This window comes from Astyanax mexicanus, chromosome 1 (genome assembly GCF_023375975.1).
Source record: "Astyanax mexicanus isolate ESR-SI-001 chromosome 1, AstMex3_surface, whole genome shotgun sequence".
Classification (NCBI taxonomy): Eukaryota; Metazoa; Chordata; class Actinopteri; order Characiformes; family Acestrorhamphidae; genus Astyanax; species Astyanax mexicanus.
The window spans coordinates 120,400,268-120,422,370 of record NC_064408.1 but is presented as its reverse complement, the minus strand read 5'-3'; the positions used below and the strand labels follow the sequence as shown (position 1 = coordinate 120,422,370).

At 39.0% G+C, this 22,103-nt stretch overlaps 1 protein-coding gene across 1 annotated transcript in view; it reads left to right on the top strand.

Annotated features, from left to right (window-relative positions):
* The window catches only part of iglon5 (IgLON family member 5), a 318,662-nt gene that overhangs the window by 241,757 nt on the left and 54,802 nt on the right, over positions 1–22,103 (top strand). The gene's annotated exons all lie outside the window — the stretch shown is intronic.

Here is a 22,103-nt window from a genome sequence, read left to right as displayed (position 1 = left end):
GGTTTAGACTTAGTCCAATCATGCTTAGCTAAAGACCTAGAGGCTGGTGTTGCCATGTGGGTCAGCCAGACGCGACTCTGTAGCAGTTTTCTCCAGTTTCTAAGACTTTTGAAAGTGTAATAAAGAGTTATAACCACTTTCTGGCTTTATCTGTAATTTCATTAAAAGAAAGACTTAAATAATTTAATAATTACAGAGTTATATTTGTTTCTGTGCCTTTTTCTAGTTATTATGGTGTGTTTAGGACCCTGTAGCTTTTGTTCATAATGGCATTTTTTTTTTATCTTACATTACTTTTACTTTACATTACTTTAAGTAGGTTTGAAACCTTTACTTTTACACTTTTACTAAACAAGTAAAAAGCTTGAGTTTTTGAGTTTGAGTTGATTTTTTACAATGTTGCTTTTTTTGGTCTTAACAAAACCAGATTATTACTATAATAGCTGACCTTTTCCTGTTGGATTTTCAATGGTCCCAACTGTCTTTCCTCTTCCGTTTTTTACTCATTTATACACAATGGCCAAAAAATGCAAATTTTCACCTATATTGATGGTCCCCCAGCTTAGATTTTTTTTTAAAAGCACACTGTACCTTGGTGTTTAATGGCTCATATGAAAGGAGATACTTGGGTTTCAAAGATGGATCAATTGTTTTTCAGTATTTGGTAAATTAAATAACCTCCTATTAATTATATATGTTGATAATTTTCTTCAATTTTCTTCAATCTTCAAAGTACATGAGGACATCAAACTAGTTCTGCTTACACAGATGCACTTACTACAAGCCACCATTTGATTGAGCTACCCATAATCATTTGAGTTTTAATAAAGATTAACCAAAAAGACGAGTGTCTCAAACTGTATCCAAATGGCACAAAGTTTCCCAATGGCCAAAAAACTTCTCTATACAGCCACAAACCTCTGTAAAGAGTAACCCAAGAGTAAAAAGCTTGAGCTGGCAATTTTTTGTGTGTACTGTTGGTGCTCTCAAAACCAGATTAACACTAGAACAGCTGCCCTCTTTCCTCCCAGGTTTTCACTGGTTCCAACTCTCTTTCCTCCTCAATTTTTACTTTATCTGTAATTTCTCCAAAGGAAAGACTTACATAATTAATAATTACAGAGTTATCTGTGTTTCTGTGTCTTTTACTAGTTATTAAGGGGTTTTTCACTGGTCATACTCATTCATACTGCTTCATCCCCTCTGTTTTCCCTCGCTCTGACCATTTCCCCTCCTACCCATTGTCTTTCATGCCAGTGGCTCGGCCTGACACAACTCTAAAGGCACTGTTGCCATGTGGGTCAGCCAGATGCTACTCTTTCTGTAGCAGTTTTCTCCAGTTTCTAAGTCTTTTAAAGGTGTAGAAAAGAGTAATCACCACTTTCTGGCTTCATCTGTAATTTCTCCAAAGGAAAAACATAAATTAAATTTAAATACTGCTTCATCCCCTTCGTTTACCCTCGCTTTGACCGTTGCCCCTTCTTGATTTTTTTATGCCAGTGGCTCAGCCTGACACATCTTTAGAGCTGAAGGCTAAAGCTGCTTCCATTTGGGTCAGCCAGACGTCTTCCAGTTTCTCCAGTCTGTAGAAAATAATAATCACCACTTTCTGTCACTTTATGTGTAATTTTATCCATAGAAAACACTAAAATAGTTCAATATTACTGAGTTATCTGTGTTTTTTGTCCTTTTTTAGTTAATATGTGTGTTTTTCACTGGTCCCAACTTTCGTTTCTCCTCATACTGCTTCATCCCCTCTGTTTTTTCCCTCGCTCTGACCGTTTTCCCTCCTCCATTTTTCATGCCATTGGCTCGGCCTGACACTTCAGCTTCCCCTGCACTGCCGTCCACCCTGCAGAACTGTGACAGTGCTTTTAACTTCTTGTTTAAAGGAGGCTCAGCACAGCCCCCCGATGACGACTCCGTCAAATTATCTGTTCGGTTCCCGGGCCGGGGGACCTTTTCCGGCTCCTTCTTCTGTTCCCCCCCCCCCCCTTTTTCTGTGTCTACTGAGGAAATAACAGTTTAACTAGCATATCGATTTCTGAGAGCGGAGGGGTTTTGGAGTTTCCTTCCAGCTAAAAACGGGGGTTAAAAACGGACAGGGCTTGGGGGAGAGGGTCTCGGGTGCTGCGGTTGGTTGGCGCGCTGCTCCGGCGCTGAAGATCCGCAGAGCTCGGGCTGCCGTTGAAGTCGGGAGGCGTGTATTGACTGATGTGTGCAGAGGGAATGGCGTCTGGAGAGGAGATTGAGTGCTGCGGGGAGGCTTTCTATGCAGCAGGCGCACTGCCGCCGCTTAAAGGATGGAGGCGGGCGTATATGTGTGTGTGTGTTGGTATGGGGGTGTGTTGGTATGGGTGTGTGTATGATAGCAGAGCAGCCAGGTAACAGAGCAGGGTATTAGACTGGCGTTTGACAGCTGTGTCTTTCTAAGGCTGGCAGATTGTGTGTAATACGGACGCAGAGCGAGCTCCGTAAACGCGAATTACAAGCTTTCACTTCACTGTTTAATAATAGAGATCCTGAGAATTGGACTAAAAAAAAACTGGAAAAAAGCGTGGCTGGCGACAGGTTCCTTTACTGTATCCATCATAAACTAGCCTTGGGATTCAACAAGGCCAAAGCATCCTGAAATTAATGACAAATTCAGGCCTTGAGAGGTTTTTTTTTCATTATTATGCTATAGTACACTGAAGTGTTCCTGTAGCCACACTAATATTAATCAGTATTATACATTTTTTTTGTACTTATTATACTTTAATTGTATAAAAATAGTAAAAAAAAAAAAAAAAGAAAAGTCTCACTTAAATTGTGCTAAGTGTAATTAACTGTACTAAAATGGAACTATTTTAAATATACTTAAGTAACATTTAAACATTTAAACTACTTCATATATGTAACCCCATATTTATATAAATATGCTTATTATAATAATAATTATTATAATACATTTAAGGAGTATTACAACTGTATCACTATTTATTATACACAGAGTATATTAGAAATGTACTAAGAATTGCTGTTTAATATATGTGATCTTTTTACATTAGAGTACAAATATGCTTCTTGTTTCTTTATTGGGTGTAAAAATTAATTTTAATGTACTGTACTACAATTTTTAGCGTGGACAAATAAACAAGTTTTTACGAAAGAAATCTGTGTAGATTGACATCCAGCTCTCGTCTTACCACCCAGCAGCGAGACCTGTGAAGCTAAGCTAAGTAAACAAAACTGCAATTCATATATATATATATAAAAGTCAAACGAGTGCTGGATGAAAGTTTTTTAAACTCTAAACATAGTTCTAAATCTCTCAGCTTGTCCAGAAATGCATGTGTGTAAAGCTTGTCCTATAGGAATTTGCCTTTTGCCAATTATCTAATTACCCATAGTCATGTAAATATGTTGACTAGAATATCTTCAATGGACAAACTTCAATGTTCTGCAGTAATTGGATTACACAGTGCTGTTTTCCCATTATCTGATTAACCAACGTAACCAAGCAGAATTAGAAGGAAGACATGGCGACACCCCTGTTCCTTACTAGTGTCGCATAATGCACCTTATATTCCAGTGCTCCTTATAGTGTGAAAAATACAGTAAAGGCACTGAGAACTATATATACAGATATATTAGTGCTCTTATGAAGTAGTATTAATGCTGTTATGAATCTCAGTCATTGCTCCATATGACCCCGTCTCCACTCATCACCCCCTTAATCCCTGTTGAGAAGCTGAGAGGAAAGAAAGTAAAGTTGGGTGGAGAACTCTCCAGACTGGCCTGCTGCTCTCCTCATCTCCATGCCTCAGTGCTGACCAGTCAGAGAGAGAGTGTGTGAGTGTGTGTGTGTGTGTGTGTGGGCGGTGAGTGATCCCTCCAGTGTAGAGAGTGAGTGGCGTCTAGAGGGCGATGGTCTACCTCCATCACTCAGAGCCTTCAGAGAGACAGAGAGAGAGAGAGACGGGTGGAGTGAGACGGTCCTGAAAGAACTGTAGCTACACCCCAATTGTGTTCTGCATACTAATACTATAAGGCATATAATATATACCTATAACATATAAACATTTAATATCTAATATCTAACCACCTTCAGACAGACTGCACCTGTTTAACTTAATCTTATTCATTTTATTTTAGTTTTTTTTTAGTTCTTTATTTCCTTTTTGATTTCTTTCCTTATTATTATCATTATTAATATTATTAATAGTTTTGTATTATTGCTTTTTAGCTTATTTTAATTTTCTTTTATTATTATTACTATTATTTGTATTATTTTTATTTATTTATTTTAGTTAATTTATTTATTTGTATTTTTTAATTGTATTATGTAAAAGTTAGTTTTAGCTTCATTTTAACCAATTGTTGTTCTTCTTTTAATCTTAATTTCTTATCAATTAAACCTCACTTTATTATAATTATTATTAATTTATTTTTTCCCCCTCTAATTCTATTTTTATTTTGTATCTATGCATATATTTTATTTACCGTTATTTTAAAATGATCAAATATAGTTTTTATTTTCTTTACTTAGTTGAGTAGTTTTTGCTTAGTTTTTGAGTAACTCTTGCTCCTCCTTTCCTTGGGCAGTCCTGATGAGAGCCAGTTCCATCACAACATTTCTCTTTACTTAGTTGAGTAGGTGTAGCTTCTCATAATCTGGATTAGAACATTACTCAAATATTCACTATTCACTGTATACCTGTAACTCTACCTCTTCACTACTTTACTTTAACTGATGCTCTCAAACACTTTATTAAGAGACAAGAAATTCAAGTTATTAACTCTTGATGAGTTCAGCACAGCTGTTAACTGAAATTAGCCTGAATTCCAGGAGAATCTACCTCATAAAACTGACAGAGAAAATCCAGCCAAGATGTGCAAAACTGTCTCTATCTAAGAACTTTGATGTTTTTTCTTTATAGTTTGGATGACTTTCGAATTAATCTATAATAAATAATGCTAAATCACAAAATTTAATGTGTGTACACACTTCAGACTGGTACAGTGTGTGTATGTTTGTGTATATATGTGTGTGTATTAGTGAGGAAGAGGGGTCGATGCAGTCTGGCCAGTGTTAATAGGATCAGACGGGGAAGAAAAGGGGGATCTATCTGCCGGTTAATGTTTAATCCTCTGCTGCCCGAGGCTCCGAGCATCTGATAATCCTCGGGCTGCCTCTCCTCATCAGCGAGGTGTCGGAGGGAAGCTCCTCTGTAAATATTTAATTGGTTGCAGGGTGCCACTGTTAATTACGTGGGAGCACCTCCCCTTTCTCTCTCTCTCTCTCTCCACACTGTCCTTCCTTCCTCCCTGCCCTCTCCTCATCCGTCATCCCTCGTTCTGCACCTCCACATCTCCTGCAACCGGCTTCAGAGAGTCAATGCATCGCTCTGCTGCTCTTCTTTATCTCTAGCTTTATTTAATCCTTATTTCTGCTTTTTCCTGCTCAGAGCTCTTTTTATTGTTGGTGGTGTTGTTGACCATGGATCAACTCTTAAAGCGATGTTTTTATCCAGACAATAAATGTATAAAATAACCTCCAGTTTATTTCCCCAGTTGTGTCACAGGTCAAATAATATAATTTCTTTGTAGTTGTGATTTGGGCTTAATTTAATGTAATAAGTAATAATTAAAAATCCACTCTGACACACAGATAACACATCTAATGTAATTTTATTACAAACTTTTTTGACGTTTAATATTAAAAATGGCATTACACTAGTTGGCTTGATTTGGGGGCTTACGTATTGACTCAGAACATGTCGCAACTTAAGACTTCATTGTTAAGACTTGGGATTAAATTTCATGACTTTCTTGACTGGGGACTTAAGACTTTGGACTTCAGCCGAAGTTCAGACCACAGAATGGCTTGTTCTGATCTTGTTCAGAAGTTAAGACTTGGGACTTGACTCCAAACTTGGGTGTTAAGACTTGGGACTTGACCCTGAATTTTGGTGTTAAGACTGGGGACTTGACTCTGAACTTTGGTGTTAAGACTGGGGACTTGACTCTGAACTTTGGTGTTAAGACTGGGGACTTGACCCTGAACTTTGGTGTTAAGACTGGGGACTTGACTCTGAACTTTGGTGTTAAGACTGGGGACTTGACTCTGAACTTTGGTGTTAAGACTGGGGACTTGACCCTGAACTTTGGTGTTAAGACTGGGGACTTGACTCTGAACTTTGGTGCTAAGACTGGGGACTTGACCCTGAACTTTGGTGTTAAGACTGGGGACTTGACCCTGAACTTTGGTGTTAAGACTGGGGACTTGACTCTGAACTTTGGTGCTAAGACTGGGGACTTGACCCTGAACTTTGGTGTTAAGACTGGGGACTTGACCCTGAACTTTGGTGTTAAGACTGGGGACTTGACTCTGAATCTTGGGGTCTAAAACTTAGGACTTGACTGTGGACTTGAGTGTTAAGACTGTTCTAGCATGTTCAGCCAAAGATCAGACCACAGGATGGCTTGTTCTTTTTTTTTAACATGAAGTTATATGTTGTAAAGCTTCCAGTTTTTATGAGTAACATTTATCCACCAATGTAAAAACAGATAACTTAAAAGGGATTTAAATGTCATTACTTGGAACTTTATTCATGGCTTGCGTGTCAAGACTTGGGACCTGTCTCTGCACTTGGCTGCTAAGACTCTAGGCTTGAGACAAAGGTTTGGTGTCAAGACTTGGGACTTGACTTAAAACTTGAGTCTTAAGACTTGGGATCTGCCTATGGTGTTAATACTCCAAACTTACTGAAGACTTGCATGTCAATACTTGAGACTTGACTCGAAACTTGTGTGTTAAGACTTGGGACCTGACTTTGTTAAGACTCTGGACTTAACTAGGGACTTGCATGTCAAGACTTGGGACTCTATCCAGACAAGACTTGGGACTTGAATCAAAACTTGGCTGTTAGGACTGGTTACTTGACTCTGAAATTTGGTGTCAAAACTTGATAATTAACTCGAAACTAGGGTCTTAAGACTTGGGAGCTGACTCTGCCCTTGTTTGTTAAGACTCTGGATTTGACTGGGGACTTGCATGTCAAGACTTAGGACTCTATCCAGACATTGGGTGCTAAGACTTGGGCTTGACTCAGAACTTTGGTGTCAAGACATGAGACTTGACTTAAAGCTTTGGTGTTAAGACTTTTAAGACTATTAAGACTGTTCTAGCCAGTTCAGACAAAGTTCAGACCCCCGATGGCTTGTTCCGATTTTTCTTTTTCTGCCAGTGTGAAACAAGAGAAGCAAACTTTTCACACCAAACCTGTGTTGGCTAATTAACTACATTTGATGTAGGAAAGTGTGTGAAACTGGTTTATTTATATATTTTTGGCTGATGATTGCTTAAGAGGATTATTATAGCGAGCCGTGCTCGTTCCTGGCTGCCGCTCCTACCGGTCCTGATGGGCTTGCTTTCAAAAGTTTCCCGTTTTCAATTGATCGTCAAGGGCAACAAGCAATAGATGTACAGTACAAAGTGAAGCTCTTCAGTGTCTGGCTCAGGCAAGATCCGGTTAATGACTTTGCGGCAAGAGCAAGCGCAATTACACACCAGAGTGTGTAAAAGTCAAGAGGATACAAATCATGCTTAAATGAATGTCCCGTGGGCGCTGGAGGAACCGAGCTCTGGGGCTTTGAGGTGAAGGACAAAGTGTAGCAAGCAGAAAACGCTGGTTTTGGCCCAAAAAGACCAGCAGGACCAAATGTAGATCTGCTGATTTTGTATGGTCTAAGCTGCTCTTTGGTGGTCAAGAAAATAATCCTTATATACTGGTAATCCAACTGGTTAACCAGCTCTTGACCAATGCATTGTTTGGATATGCTGGTCAGCCAGCTTCCAACTAACAATTTTTGGTTAAAAGAACATTAAAATTAACATTCTAACAACATTTAATCATGTCAACTTTTCAGGTTGTTCTTAGAAAAAAATTATGCAACGTTTTAACTGTTCTTGTGTCAATGTTTTAATTTTTAGTTTTGCAAAAGGCACTTTTAACATTTTCATAATGTTAAATAGATAGATAGAAACTATCTAATAATGCTGTGATGCAAACAGTTATCACGTCACATAATTTCAGAACATTTCTGGAACATTATTTCTGTAACGTTACAAGCTTTAACTTTTTAAAAAAAAAAATTACTGAATGTTCTAATAAAGTTCTGTGTTGGCTGGGAGTCTTGCTGGTTTTGCAGGTCAACAGTCTTAGCCTTGATGGTCATTCTGGCCAACCAGCTTAGTCTTGCTGGTCATTCTGGCCAACCAGCTTAGTCTTGAGGGTCTTTCTGGCCAACCAGCTTAGTCTTGATGGTCATTCTGGCCAACCAGCTTAGTCTTGCTGGTCATTCTGGCCAACCAGCTTAGTCTTGAGGGTCTTTCTGGCCAACCAGCTTAGTCCTGATGGTCATTCTGGCCAACCAGCTTAGTCTTGATGGTCATTCTGGCCAACCAGCTTAGTCTTGAGGGTCTTTCTGGCAAACCAGCTTAGTCTTGAGGGTCTTTCTGGTCAACCAGCTTGGTCTTAATGGTCATACTGGCCAACTAGTTTAGTCTTTCTGGTCATTCTGGTCATTCTGGCCAATTAGCTTAGTCTTGCTGGCTAACCAGCTTGGTTTGAATGTTCATACTTGTCCACAAGCTTAAACTTGCTGGTCCTCTTGGTCATGCTGGTCAATGAACTCAGTTGTATTGGTCGTTCTGGTCATTGTGGCCAACCAGCTTGGTCTTGCTAGTCAGCCTGGTTAACCAGCTTCATCTTAATAATCTTTCTGGTCTTTTTGGTCATTCTGGTCAACCACTTTGGTCTTTCTGGTCATTCTGGCCAACCAGCTGGCCATTCTGATTCAATACCATTCTGGTAGACCAGCTTGGTCTTAATGGTCTGTTTATCTTCTCTTCTGGTCTTTCTGATCATTCTGGCCAACCAATTGGTCTTTCTGGCCAACCAGCTTGATTTTAATAACCATGTTGGTCAACCAGCTTGGTCTTGCTTCTCATGCTGGTTGATTAACTTAGTCTCGTTTGTCATTCTGGTCATATAGATGGTCATGCTGGTCAACCAGCAAGACAAAAAAAGACCAAGCTGGTTGACCAGCATGACCATCTAGATTATGCTAGTTAAGTTTTATGACCAGAATGACAAACGAGACTAAGTTAATCAACCAGTATGAGAAGCAAGACCAAGCTGGTTGACCAACAAGCTCCTGCTTGGTTTTACTAGTTGTCTAGCTTGGTCAGGTTGGTTGCTAATGCTTGCAGACCAGCAAAAGGTCACAGATATGCTGAATATGGTTCAATTTGGGAAAGAGCTGGGGTGATAAAAACAGACAGCTTGTCCAGAAGAGCTTCCCCCCAGTCATGCTGATTGAATCCACCACCCTGTTACAATAGCAGTCAACATAAAGCCGCGAGGTTACATCAATAGTGCTGCGGCTAGCGTGCAAACCTCAGCCCACCCACGCTCTCACTACATTCACACTCTCTCTAGATATCTATAGATCATCTCATCTCTCTCTCTCCCACTGAAACCATGCCTTATTCTATCATTCATTTATTACTCTACATTCTGCATCACCGAGGTTCTTTCGCGCCTCTCTCTCACGCAAACATTCGCTCAAACATTTCTATTTCCCTCTCTCACCTACACACACACACACACACACACACACACACACACACACACACACACTGTGTATTATTGATGTTGAAGGGTGGCGGATGTCTCCCAGGTGTTTCCACACCCTGTCTGTGATCCTTAACGGCCCAAAGCCCAGATCTGACAGCGCGCCAGTCTGAACAGTCAGCAGGGGGAGGAGGGGGCGCTGCAGACCCTACAGCAGGCCTGGCCGATGTAGTGATAACAATATTCAAATTAGAGGAAGCTCGGTATCATCTTTACTCTTTAAATTTTTACTCTTTAAATTTTTTTTTTAATTAATTTAATTTTTAAACCTACTAGATCAGTAGAAGAAACACCATTTCAATCTGCTGTTTCAGAGAACCTCAGACAATGCACAGCAAAATTAGCCAGCAGACGTCGTCTGAGGGAGGGATCTGTGCCTACTGTATGTGGCAAGTTATCAGATAAGGGAGATGTAAGTACAGCTCTGGCAAAAAAAAGAGCATTTCAGTTTCTGAATCGGTGATTTTGCTATTTATAGGTTTATGTTTGAGTAAAATGAACATTGTTGTTTTATTCTATAAACTACAGACAACATTTCTCCCAAATTCCTAATAAGAATGTCATTTACAGCATTTATTTGCAGAAAATGAAAAATGGCTGAGATAACAAAAAAATATGCAGAGCTTTCAGACCTCAGATAATAACGCAAAGAAAACAAAACTTTATGAATATAAAGAAATCTATATTTGGTGGAATAACCCAGGTGGTTTTTAATCACCATTTTCATGCATCTTGGCATCATGTTCTCCTCCACCAGTCTTACACACTGCTTTTGGGTAACTTTATGCTTTATACTCCTGGTGCAAGCAGTTCAGTTTGGTTTGATGGTTTGTGATCATCCATCTTCCTCTTGATTATATTCCAGAGTTTTTTAATTAGGTAAAATCATCAATAAGAATCTCATAATTTCTAAGCCCCACCCAGTATATCAGTAGAAGGACCATTTGGCATTTCCGTCTGGTTGAAAAGCTCAGACAGTACACAGGATTAGCCAGCAGACTTTGTAGGAGGGAGGGATCTGTACCTACTGTACGTGGCAAGTCAGCAAATGAGGGAGATATAAGTACTTTAAAATCACAGTTAGGCGTGAACTAGCTTTTTCTTGTTTTGTTATTTAGCCCAAGCTAGCAATATTTAAATTAGATGAATCCCAGTATAATATTTATACTGAATGAATGAAAAGTGTTCATTCATTCATTTGTAAACAGTTGAATCCCCCACGAGAGCCCCACCACTTGATTAGTAGAGGAAACATTGGCAAATTCGGTCTGCTGTTTGAGAACCTCAGACAGTACACAGCAGGGAATAGCCAGCAGACTTTGTTTGAGGGGGGAATCTATACCTACTGTCTGTGGAAAGTCAGGAGATGGAAGTAACTTAATACCAAGTGTATTTTTTTTTTATCTTCTCTGAGCTGGCCAACGACTTGGTGTCAAAATGTACAATTGGTTTATTGTAGCTCAACTTGTGGCCTTATTTATGTCGGACTATCTCGGAGAGAATAAAGAGGATATCCTGAATTCTGAATTCCCACAGCAATTCTGTGTGTGTGAGTGAATGTGACTATATGTGAATGTGTGTGTGTGTGCTACCCTAGCTAACATATTGCAGCATGAAGCCGGTGAGTGAAAGGGGGGAGTCTGGTATTAGAATCATAGGTGCCAATTGAGCTGTGAAAATAGGAATTGAGTAGGGAATAGGGAATAGCTCCCGCTTCGTTTTTATAGCCCACCCTGCGCTGTGTTGGGGGCTTAGCTTACAAACACATCATCTGCACATCATCTGCACATCAAACACATCATCATGTACCACTGTGTGTGTGTGTGTGTGTGTGTGTGTGTGTGTGTGTGTGTGTGTGTGAATTTCCCAGGATCCTCTGCATTTGTGTATCTGTGTGTGTGTGTGTGTGTGTGTGTGTTAAAGAAAGCAGTGAATTGAATTAACCTCAATGCTCCACTTGTACCACCCAACTCAATGAACTCAACGCGCTTGTTCCACATGGGCAGGAAGCGGCGGCAGCGGCGGCAACAACAGCAGCTGCTTCGGCAGCGGCAGCAGCCAGCGCTATCATAGCGCACACACAAACACACACACTTTTATACGTCAAGCACCCTTCTGCCACTCTCAGACAGGCAGACAGAGGTGTGTGCCGCTGCGAGCGCAGTGTGTTGGCTGGCATCAAGTGCGCAGCGGCTGGCGCTAATGTGATTAGGGCTTTTAGCTGGAGATTTTCAGGGGCACGCTCTTTCCTTCCACGATCCATTTAGTTACTTACCTTACTGAGCTGTTAAATAGTCTCTCACACACACACACACACACACACTCACATACATATACAGTACAGGCCAAAAGTTTGGACACACCTTCTCTTTTTCAATGCGTTTTCATCAGTGATGTCAGTAACGCGTTACTCTAATCTGACCCTTTTTTTCAGTAAGGAGTAATCTAACTCGTTACTATTTCCAATCCAGTAATCAGATTAAAGTTACTTATTTAAGTCACTGTGCGTTACTCTCTCTCTCTCTCTCCACCTCATCTCCTCCACACACACACACCGCTCCCTTACCGATTCCCCCTCCGCTCTTCCCCAATCACACACGTCTCGCTTTCTCCCCTGTCTCTCTCTCTCTCGCGCTCGGCGTGTCTTTAGTTTCCGCCCGTTTTCGTTTTCCGCCAGTTCTCGGCGCCCTATCTCTTTATTAAAGCGTTTTTTTTTTTTTGCGGCCGCGTCCCAATTCACTAGCCAGGGCAGCGGTCTGCCACAAATTTGATTGGCAGAGGAGAGCGTTTAAAGATTTTACACCGCACGTGATTGGAAGTTCACTGTGGCGCAGAGCGCACAATACCGTAAAGACAAGAAAAGTTCCGGTGCTTTAAATGAACACTGTCAGAATTAAATCCTTCTCAGTAGTTGGGTCCGGTATGGGTCCGTATTGGACAACGTCTGGGTCCGGACCCGGACCGCAGTCTGCAAATATGTGATCCCTGGTCTAGACCATATACACGGTTCTGTTTTATAAAACCACTCCTTGCTGCCCTGCAGAGAACAACAGGTTCAATGTTCAGTTTTACAGTGTTAAATATGTCAGGTCAAGAAAGACTTTCTTTATTTTATATATTTTTTATAAAAACAAGTATTTATGTTAAGTAAAATCAAGAAAGACCATATTTTATTTTTTATAAAAAAATATATATTTATGTTAAGTTATTTTTTTTATTTTTATAAAAAAAAACTTATTTAGGAAATAGTTCGACTTAATAGAGATAAATTGATGCTGTTAAAAATGCATTTTCCAATAAAGGGAGTATTGACAAAACTGGTTATAATGTTTATGTTAAGGCGGCGGGAGGTGGTGTCTGCAGCTGCTGAAAGTAACTAATAAAGTAACTTGTAAAGTAACTTAGTTACTTTTAAAATCAAGTAATCCATGAAGTAACTAAGTTACTTTTTAAAGGAGTAATCAGTAATCGGTAATCGGATTACTTTTTCAAAGTAACTATACCATTACTGGTTTTCATGGTAGATTCCCACTGAAGGCATCAAAACTATGAATGAACACATGTGGAGTTTTATGTACTTAACTTAAATTATATTCTACTTTCTTCAAAAATAGCCCCCCTTTGCTCTGATTACTGCTTTGCACACTCTTGGCGCCATTCTCTCAATGAGCTTCTTCAAGAGGTGGCCACCTGAAATGAAAAGTTTTCCAACAGTCTTGAAGGAAGGAGTTCCCAGAGGTGTTTATTGGCACTTGTTGCCCCTTTGCCTTCTTCACTCTGTGCTCCGGCTCACCCCAAACCATCTGGATTGGGTTCAGGTCTGGTGACTGTGGAGGTTCAGCTCATTTTTTGTTAAGTACATAACTCCTGAATTCCAGCTGAAACTGCCTGATACAATCCAGCTAAGATGTGCAAAGCTGGGTCTATCTGAGCAAGAGGTGCAACTTTGAAGAATTTAAAATATAAAAAAACATTTTGGTTTGTCTTTCTTCCTAAGATGACTTTAGTTTTAATCTTCAATGCAGCACATTTTTAAAATAATGGAAAATGTCTGAATTAAGGTTTGTCCAAATGACTGGTACTGTAAACGTAGCTATGCTCCACATAAGGTTCTTAGCAGGTTAAACTGGAAACCATTAGCGTAGCAGTGTATACTGTATATACACAGGAATAACACTCAGTCAGTCAGTAATTACATATATGCAAGTTAGTCTATTAGCGATTGAGTTAATTTATAATTTTATCAGTCAGTCAGTCAATGAATCAACCAGTCAGTGAATCATTCAGTCATCAAATGGATGTGATTTAACCTGTGAATGATTCATTGGACGAATCAGTCAGTCAGTTAGGCAGACAAAGTGAATCATTCTGTCAGTAACTAGAAATGTAAGTTAGTCTATCAATGGTGAATTGAATTAATCATTCGGTCATTCAGCCAGTTAGTCAGTTAGCAAAGGAATCAGTCAGTCAATGCACCAGTCAGTCAGTGAACAGATCTGGAAGTTGACCTGTCAGTAATATACTGAATCAGTCAGTCTGTCAGTTAATCTCTTAGTCTGTCATTGAATCAGTAAGTCAACCAGCTATCCAGTAAATCAGTCAGTCAGTGAAGAGATCAGTAAGTTAACATTAGTAATTCACTGAATCAGTCTGTCAGTGAATCAGTAAATCAGTCAGTCACTCAGTCAGTGGACAGATCAGTAAGTTAACCTGTTAGTGAATCACTGAATCAGTCAGTCTGCCAGTAAATCTATTAGTCTGTGATTGAATCTGTAAGTCAACCAGTTAGTCAGTAAAAAAGTAAGGGGACATCAGAAGTTAACTAATCAGTGATTCACTGAATCAGTCAGTCAGTGAACTGACCAGTAAGTTAACCCATTAGTGATTCACTGAATCAGTCAGTCAGTCAGTGAATCTCACGGCCTGGCTTTGAATCAGTAAGTCAACAAGTTAGTCAGAAAATCAATCAATGAACAGATCAGTAAATTAACCCATCAGTGATTCACTAAATCTCTTAGTCTGTAATTAAAACAGTAAGTCAACCAGTTAGAAGTGAATCAATCATTCAGTGGCTGGATCAGTAAGTTAACCCATCAGTGATTCACTGAATCAGTCAGTCAGTCAGTGAATCTCTTGGTCTGTCATTGAATCAGTGAGTCAAACAGTTAGTCAGTAAATCAGTCTGTCAGTGGAGAGATTAGTAAGTTAACCTGTCAGAGATTCATTCCATCTGTCAGTCAGTCAGTCAGTGAATCGTTGAGACAAGGTGTGAGGAGTCAGAGTATTCATAAAGCTTTGACATTTACTTCAGCTGACCTTTTCTTACGATGATTGTAAAAAATCCATAACCAACTGCCTAAAAAAAAAAAAGAGTTCAGATCTCTTGAGCTTCCCAAACCTTTGCATGATGTCCCTTTTCTCTCTCTTTTTTTCTACAAAACAAAAATAGTACACTAATCTCGTTTTATGTCTGCTGGATATGAATTCAGAGGAAGGGAAGAGCAGGAGGAGGAACAGAGGGGTTTGGAGACGTTTCTTCAGGAGGCCCGTCCGTTCATATCAGACCGAAGCTTCAGCGCTCGTCTGGCAGGAAGAGAAAACTTAATTTAGCGATGTCGTTGCCGGTCAGTCCGGATGGTAACTCGCAGCAGTTTTGTGCTATTTGTGCGCGAGAGCATGAAGCGGCATGACAGCGATGTGCTCCTTTTCATTAGTCGCGTGCACAATTTGGAACGTGTCCCGCTCCACCGAGGCTCGCGTCCAAATTAAAAAGCCGGTGGCTGGTCAGCGTGCAGCGCTGCTGCTGCTGCGTTACGCATCTGTTCTGCTCGCCGGTCTGTCAGTTTACCAGCCTCACACTTTTCTACTGTAGAAAGATACACTTTCAGCTGAATAATGACTACGACAACCTGCTAGCGTAGCATTCATGCTACGTGCTAATCACTGTTAACTGTAGACGTTAATGAAGAACAAATATCTAGATTGCAAACCTTAGTGAATTTCTCAGCAGTTGACCTTTAGTAATTTATTAAGTGAATCAATTAGTCAATTTGTGTATAATTTAGTGAATTAGTTAGCCGGCTTGTCATTGAATCAATCAATTAATCAGTCTGTCAATCAATTAATCAGTTCACAGTTTCTCTATGAATCTGTAAATCTGAGAATCAGCCAGTCAGTTATGTATCAGTCAGTTAGTCAGGTGTTGAATATATCTGTAGCTTAACCTGCAAGTGATTCATCAAATATCAGTCTGTCAGTAAGTCAATAAAGTAATCAATCAGTTAGTCAGTGATTTATTCAGTCAGTAAACATATGCATTTGCTGTTTATAACAGCAATCAGTCATTTAATCAGTCAATAAGTCCGTTAACAAATACATACTGTACTTGAGTTAGCCTGTCAGTGATTCAGTCAGTCAGTAAATAGATGTAATGTTCCTGTTAAGGATCCTCTGAGTGAGTCAGTTCAGTCAGTAAGTTAATAAGTCAATAAGTCAATTAATTAGGAAATTCGTCAGTAATAAGATGCTGAATATAAGATTATTCTGATCTGTGAGGTAGCCAGTCAGTGATTCAGTCAGTCAGACAGATCTGTGAATTAAATTGTTAGTAATTCACTGAATCAGTCAGTAAGTCATTAAATGAATAAGTCAATCAGGTAGGATATGAATCAGTCAGTGAACAGAAGCCCTGGTCTGTGATTTAGCCTGTCAGTGATTCAATCAGTCAGTAGAAAGAGCTGTGAATTAACCTGTTAGTGATTCACTGAATCAGTCAGTAAGTAGTTAAATAAGTGATTCAGTTAGGATATAAATCAGTCAGTCAGTGAACAGAAGGCCTGGTCTGTGAGTTATCCTGTCAGTGATTCAGTCAGTCAGATCTGTGAATTAATCTGTTGGTGATTCACTGAAGTCAGTAAGTAGTTAAATAAGTGATTCAGTTAGGATATAGATCACTCACTTAGTCAGTAAACAGAATAACTGGTCTGTGATTTAGCCTGTCAGTGATTCAGTTAGTCAGTAGATAGAGCTGTGAATTAATCTGTTGGTGATTCACTAAGTCAGTAAGTAAGTAGTTAAAAAATAAGTGATTCAGTTAGGATATACATCACTCACTTAGTCAGTAAACAGAATTACTGGTCTGTGATTTAGCCTGTCAGTGATTCAGTCAGACAGTAGATAGAGCTGTGAATCAGTTAGGATATAAATCACTCAGTCAGTGAACAGAAGCCCTGGTCTGTGAGTTATCCTGTCTGTGATTCAGTCAGTTGAGGACACTGACTATTCTTGACCCTGTGAAACAGAAAAATAAAAGAAAGGGAAAGATCTGCGGGAGCTTCTTCCCTCTTTGCTGCACTTGCTGTTTTTTTCTCTGCTTCATAAGTCGGCGTATATTAAACCTCACAGGCAGGACGGCCAAATATTGGCTGGGAGATATTAAGGACAGGGCTGTTTATGAGGGAGATAGGAGCGGCTGCCGGAGCCGAGGCTGGAGGCAGGTGGCAGGTCGCTGTGCCGGTGCCACGCCGGTGCTGTGGCAGGCCGAGCTCAGCGGCAGATAGAGAGGCGGCGCGGGAGGAAGCCCCGGCTTCAGGCGCCGCTATGATAGCGCACTCGGGTTTCTGTCCGTCAGGAGAAAAAAACGCATAAATTTTACCAGCGCTGCTGATAAGACGCCGCACGCGCCGCCGTGAGGAATGGAAAACAGGGCTGCAGCTCTTCCTCTTCATTCTGGGATGCGAGAGGAGGCACCTGAGAGAGAAACGTGGCAGATTTGTCATTTTCTGTGGTGTCATTTACCACACGGCTGCCAGTTTTGTTATGCAGGGCCTGTGCTGTAAAAAATACATGAATTTTACAATTAAAAAATAGATTTTTCTAGTAGATTTCACAGTATTTCCATTTAAAGTGACAGAAAATAATAGACAAACAGATGTTTTTGGAAATGTGTCATGTCAATTTTACAAAAAAAATTGATTTATAAATGGTATTTTAGTGGAATAAATTGTTATTTTTTTATTTATTTTAGCTGGCAATATTACAGAAATTAACAATAAAATGTTTGTTCTTTTTGTTAAAAATTAGGAATATGAAGAATACTGGTGATATGTAGATCTGCCACTCTCAAATACCAGTAACATTTAAAAAAATATATTATTTTTACAGCTTTTTTCCAGTTTATTTCACAGTATTTCAACTGGAATAGATGCTTTTTTTTTGGAAATGTGTCGCATACATAATTGGCATTGTATTGGAATTAATTATTTGTTTGTTTTTTATTCATTTTAGCTGGCAATAGTACAGTAATTAACCATAAACTATATTTGTTCTTTTTGTTTTCCATTTTTTTTTTCTTATTTTTTGTTTTTAAAAAATTAGGAACATGAAAAAACACTATTGATATGTGGTCAATAGTGGTCACTATTGATACGTGATACTGTTGTGGATATGCCACTTTCAAATATCAGTACATTTTACAATAGTTTCTTTAAAACGACAAATAGAAAAACATATGTTTTTGGAAATGTGTCGCATGTCAATTGAACAAAAAGAAAGATATATAATTGGAATTGTATTGGAATAAATTGATGTTTTTTCTATATTTTTCAGAAAACAGTTCTACTAACCAAAGAATTTATAGCTGGGATTTACCACCCTGTAGGCAATTTTTTGTTGTGCTGGGCTGGAGCTGTAAAAAATGCATGATTTTTACAGCCTTTTTTCAGTTTCATTTCACAGTATTTACATTAAAATGACAATAGACATATATGTTTTTGGAAATGTGTCGCATGTCAACTTTAGAATTTAAAAGAATTTTATATAATTGCAATTGAATTGGAATAAATTGTTTATTTAACCCCTTATAGCTGGCAATTTTACAGAAATTAACTATTTTTGTTCTTTGTTTTTCTTTTTTTCCCTTGTTTTTACAGTACAGTATTTGATTATTTGATACTGTATTTGAGTACAGTATACCAGTAGTTACAGTATTTTCTTTTATAATTAAAATGTGTAAAACAATACTAATGTAAGCTTTCTATTTGGCATACTGAACTAAATAGTTCAAAAAAGTTGAATAGTTTTAATATTATATAATTTAATGTTACAGTTTTGGTTCTAGCAGTTCAAGAGAGAACAAAAAGGGATTACTATTTACATATAAATATCTGTTCTGTTTTGTGATTGGTTGAAGAAGTCACATGATCTGTTTTGTGGGAGGTACATCAGAGGCTGCATCCAGCAACCGCAAAAGTTCCTTCTTTTTCCTACCGATCCTCCTCCTCTCCTCTGTGAACTGGAAACGGATTTAGTAGAATCTGAATATTTTTGATCTTGAATTCTGAAGTTGGGTTTGGTGAGGAACTTTTCACTCTTCTACAATTTCTACATAAACTAGGAATTTCTGACACCCCTGTTCAAAACCCAAAGTTTAAATAAGTCATTTTCAATCATTATTAAATAAAACTACACAAAAGCATCCATCCAATACCAGCACACTTTACAGTATTATCTTCTAACATGACAAAAATATATATTTTTTTTTAAGCGGAATGCATGATCTGTTCTTTAAAATCTTACACTGTACAAAAAAAATAGTTTTTACAAAAAAAAAATCTGGCAGCTGCGGTGGCCAGAATAATTCTGTAGAAAAAAAACAGCATGTAAATAACTTTACAGAACAACCTGTATATTGTACAGTTTAAAACTGTTATTTTACAAAAACATTAGAGTTTAAAACAGTAAATTTAACAACCCTTTTTTTGCTGAATTATCATGATCATGCTGCCAAGCATTTATTGCATGTTTTACATTATTTAACTGTAAATTAAACTGTTTCATCACAACAGTGTAATTTTTCTGCTAATGTTACTTACACTGTTCTTACAAAGTTTTAACAGTTTTGTTTTATTGTAATTTATACTTATTTTTCAGCTTCTTTTTATATGTATAAAAATGAAAATGTTGATTTTGAATTTAAAGATTTGGCTTTTCTGAGAGCTCCAGTTACAATTTCTACTCTGAACTAGTAAATTCTGACTTCCTTGTTCAAAACCTAAAGTTTAAATAAGTCTTTTTTTTTTTTTTATCATGGTTACATAAAAGTACCCCCCCCCCCCAAAAAAAAAAAAAAAAAAATCGATCCACTTCCATGAAAACGTGTTTTTTTTTTACAGTAATTTTTTAACATTTTTTGTAATGGTGCGCATGCTTATGTGTAGCTTCATCAGCAGTTGTGAATGTAATTACCTGAATGTATATTTAACAATATGGGCCTGTTATTTGTATTCAGCGATTGTACAAGTGTGAGTTTGTGCATTTTGGGAAAGTGTGTGTGTGTGTGTGTGTGTGTGTGTGTGTGTGTGTGTGTGTGTGTGTGTGTGTGTGTGTGTGTGTGTGTGCGAGCGTTCGTGTCCCTTGTGTAGCCGTGGCTGTCCCTTCATTTCACGCTCTGCCGGCTCTGTGTGAATGCTCTTCCCTGGGCTCATTATCGGTCCTGTTCGCCGAACACGAGGCCGGGCCGGGCGCACCACCACCCAATCATTATTCAAATATGCGGCGGGTCAGCACTGACAGCTCAGCGGACCCCTGCATGTGTACTTATTACTGCCTGCTCACAAATAACAAATAAATAATAAAATAAAGCTCAGGATCGATGAGATCTGGCGGTGCAGGCCGGCGTGGCGGTTCACTCGTCAGGTTCTGGTGAAGGCTGCTCCACTAATGAGTGGGTCCGTGGTGAAAAGACCACCTCGGTGAAGTGCGAGACAAGTTAAAAGAATACCGACTAGATATGACCAGAGTGTAAAAGGGGGCTAAGACCTGATATCAAATCAGAAAGAACCCTATTATAGCGAGAAAAATCGGGGAGTTGTTGATTTAGAGCATGTCAGTGTGTCTTTGCTATCGTAACGTCGGGAAAAGTACACCTTGCGTGACTCAAAATGTGCAAAAGGCATGTACATATTCTCTTAATTAATCTTGGGTGTTTTCTCTTTGGGTGCAACGTGAAGTAAACCAAACAATCAATGTGTCACTTGCTCATCATTCCCTTTAAGAGTTAAGTGCACTCTGATTATGGTGGATTGCTATTTTAATGGTGTATTTACCTGGACGATTCCAACGCTTCTCAGCAGAGGAAACTGTCCTGCTCATTTAAGTCACAAGAGCCCTATTTCAGCAAAAAAAATATATAAATAAATAAATTGTGTGCTTCTCGCAACTTGATTTAAAGTTTGTCAGTGTGTCTTTGCTATCGTAATGATGGGAAAAGTACACCTTGCAAAAGGCATGTTCTAATTATCTTAATTATTTGTGGTCTTTGGTGTAACATGCAACAAACCAATCAGAGTGTCGCTTGCCCTTTCCTTTAAAAGTCAGGTGCGCTCTGACTTTGGCAGATTGCTATATTAACGGCGCAGCTACTTGGATGTGTCCAATGCTTTTCAGCAGAGGAAATTGATCTGCTCATTCATACTCCTTCATTCTGTTTATTGTTGATGTAAAAGTTGGGTTTGTGCACTGCTGTAGGTTCAAGTGAAGGTGTACATGTGTTGAGGATGCGCCCGTTTTGATAATTTACTACCCAGATAGCAATGAACATCTGACTGTTGACGTCTGTCTAGGTTGTTTTCAGTCAGTGACGCACCTGTGTTTTCCATTGGCAAGAGAGCAAAATGCCAGAAATTTGAGTGATTAAGTGGTTGCGATATAAAGAAGGGTGCCAGGATTTACCATCTGAAGCCTAAGTCTAAAGGGGACTGGGATCAATTAGAAGCATAAAGGAAGCAGAGATCAAGTCAGTACTTTAGAATCTAAGTCAAAACTGAGTCTAAAGGAGGTTAAGATTGAGTCAGCTCTGAGTTTATATGAGGTTAACATTGAGTCAAGACTGAGTTTATAGGATGCTGAGATCAAGAGAGTCCAGAATCTAAAGGGGGGAAAAGATCAGGTCATAACTGAGTCTAAAAGGAGGCTAAGATTAAATCAAGACTGGGCCTAATAGAGGTTAAGACTGAATCAAGACGGAGTCTAAAGGAGGCTAAGATTAAATCAAGACTGGGTCTAATGGAGATTAAGACTGAATCAAGATTGGGTCTAAAGGAGGCTAAGATTAAATCAAGACTGGGCCTAATGGAGATTAAGACTGAATCAAGACGGAGTCTAAAGGAGGCTAAGATTAAATCAAGACTGGGTCTAATGGAGATTAAGACTGAATCAAGACGGAGTCTAAAGGAGGCTAAGATTGAGTCAAGACTGGGTCTAAAAGAGGCTAAGATTGAGTCAAGACTGGGTCTAAAAGAGGCTAAGACTGAATCAAAGCTGAGGTAATAGGATGCTGAGATCAAGAGAGTCCAGAATCTAAAGAGGTAAAGACCAAGTCAAGATTGAGTCTAAAGGAGACTAAGATTAATTCAAGACTGG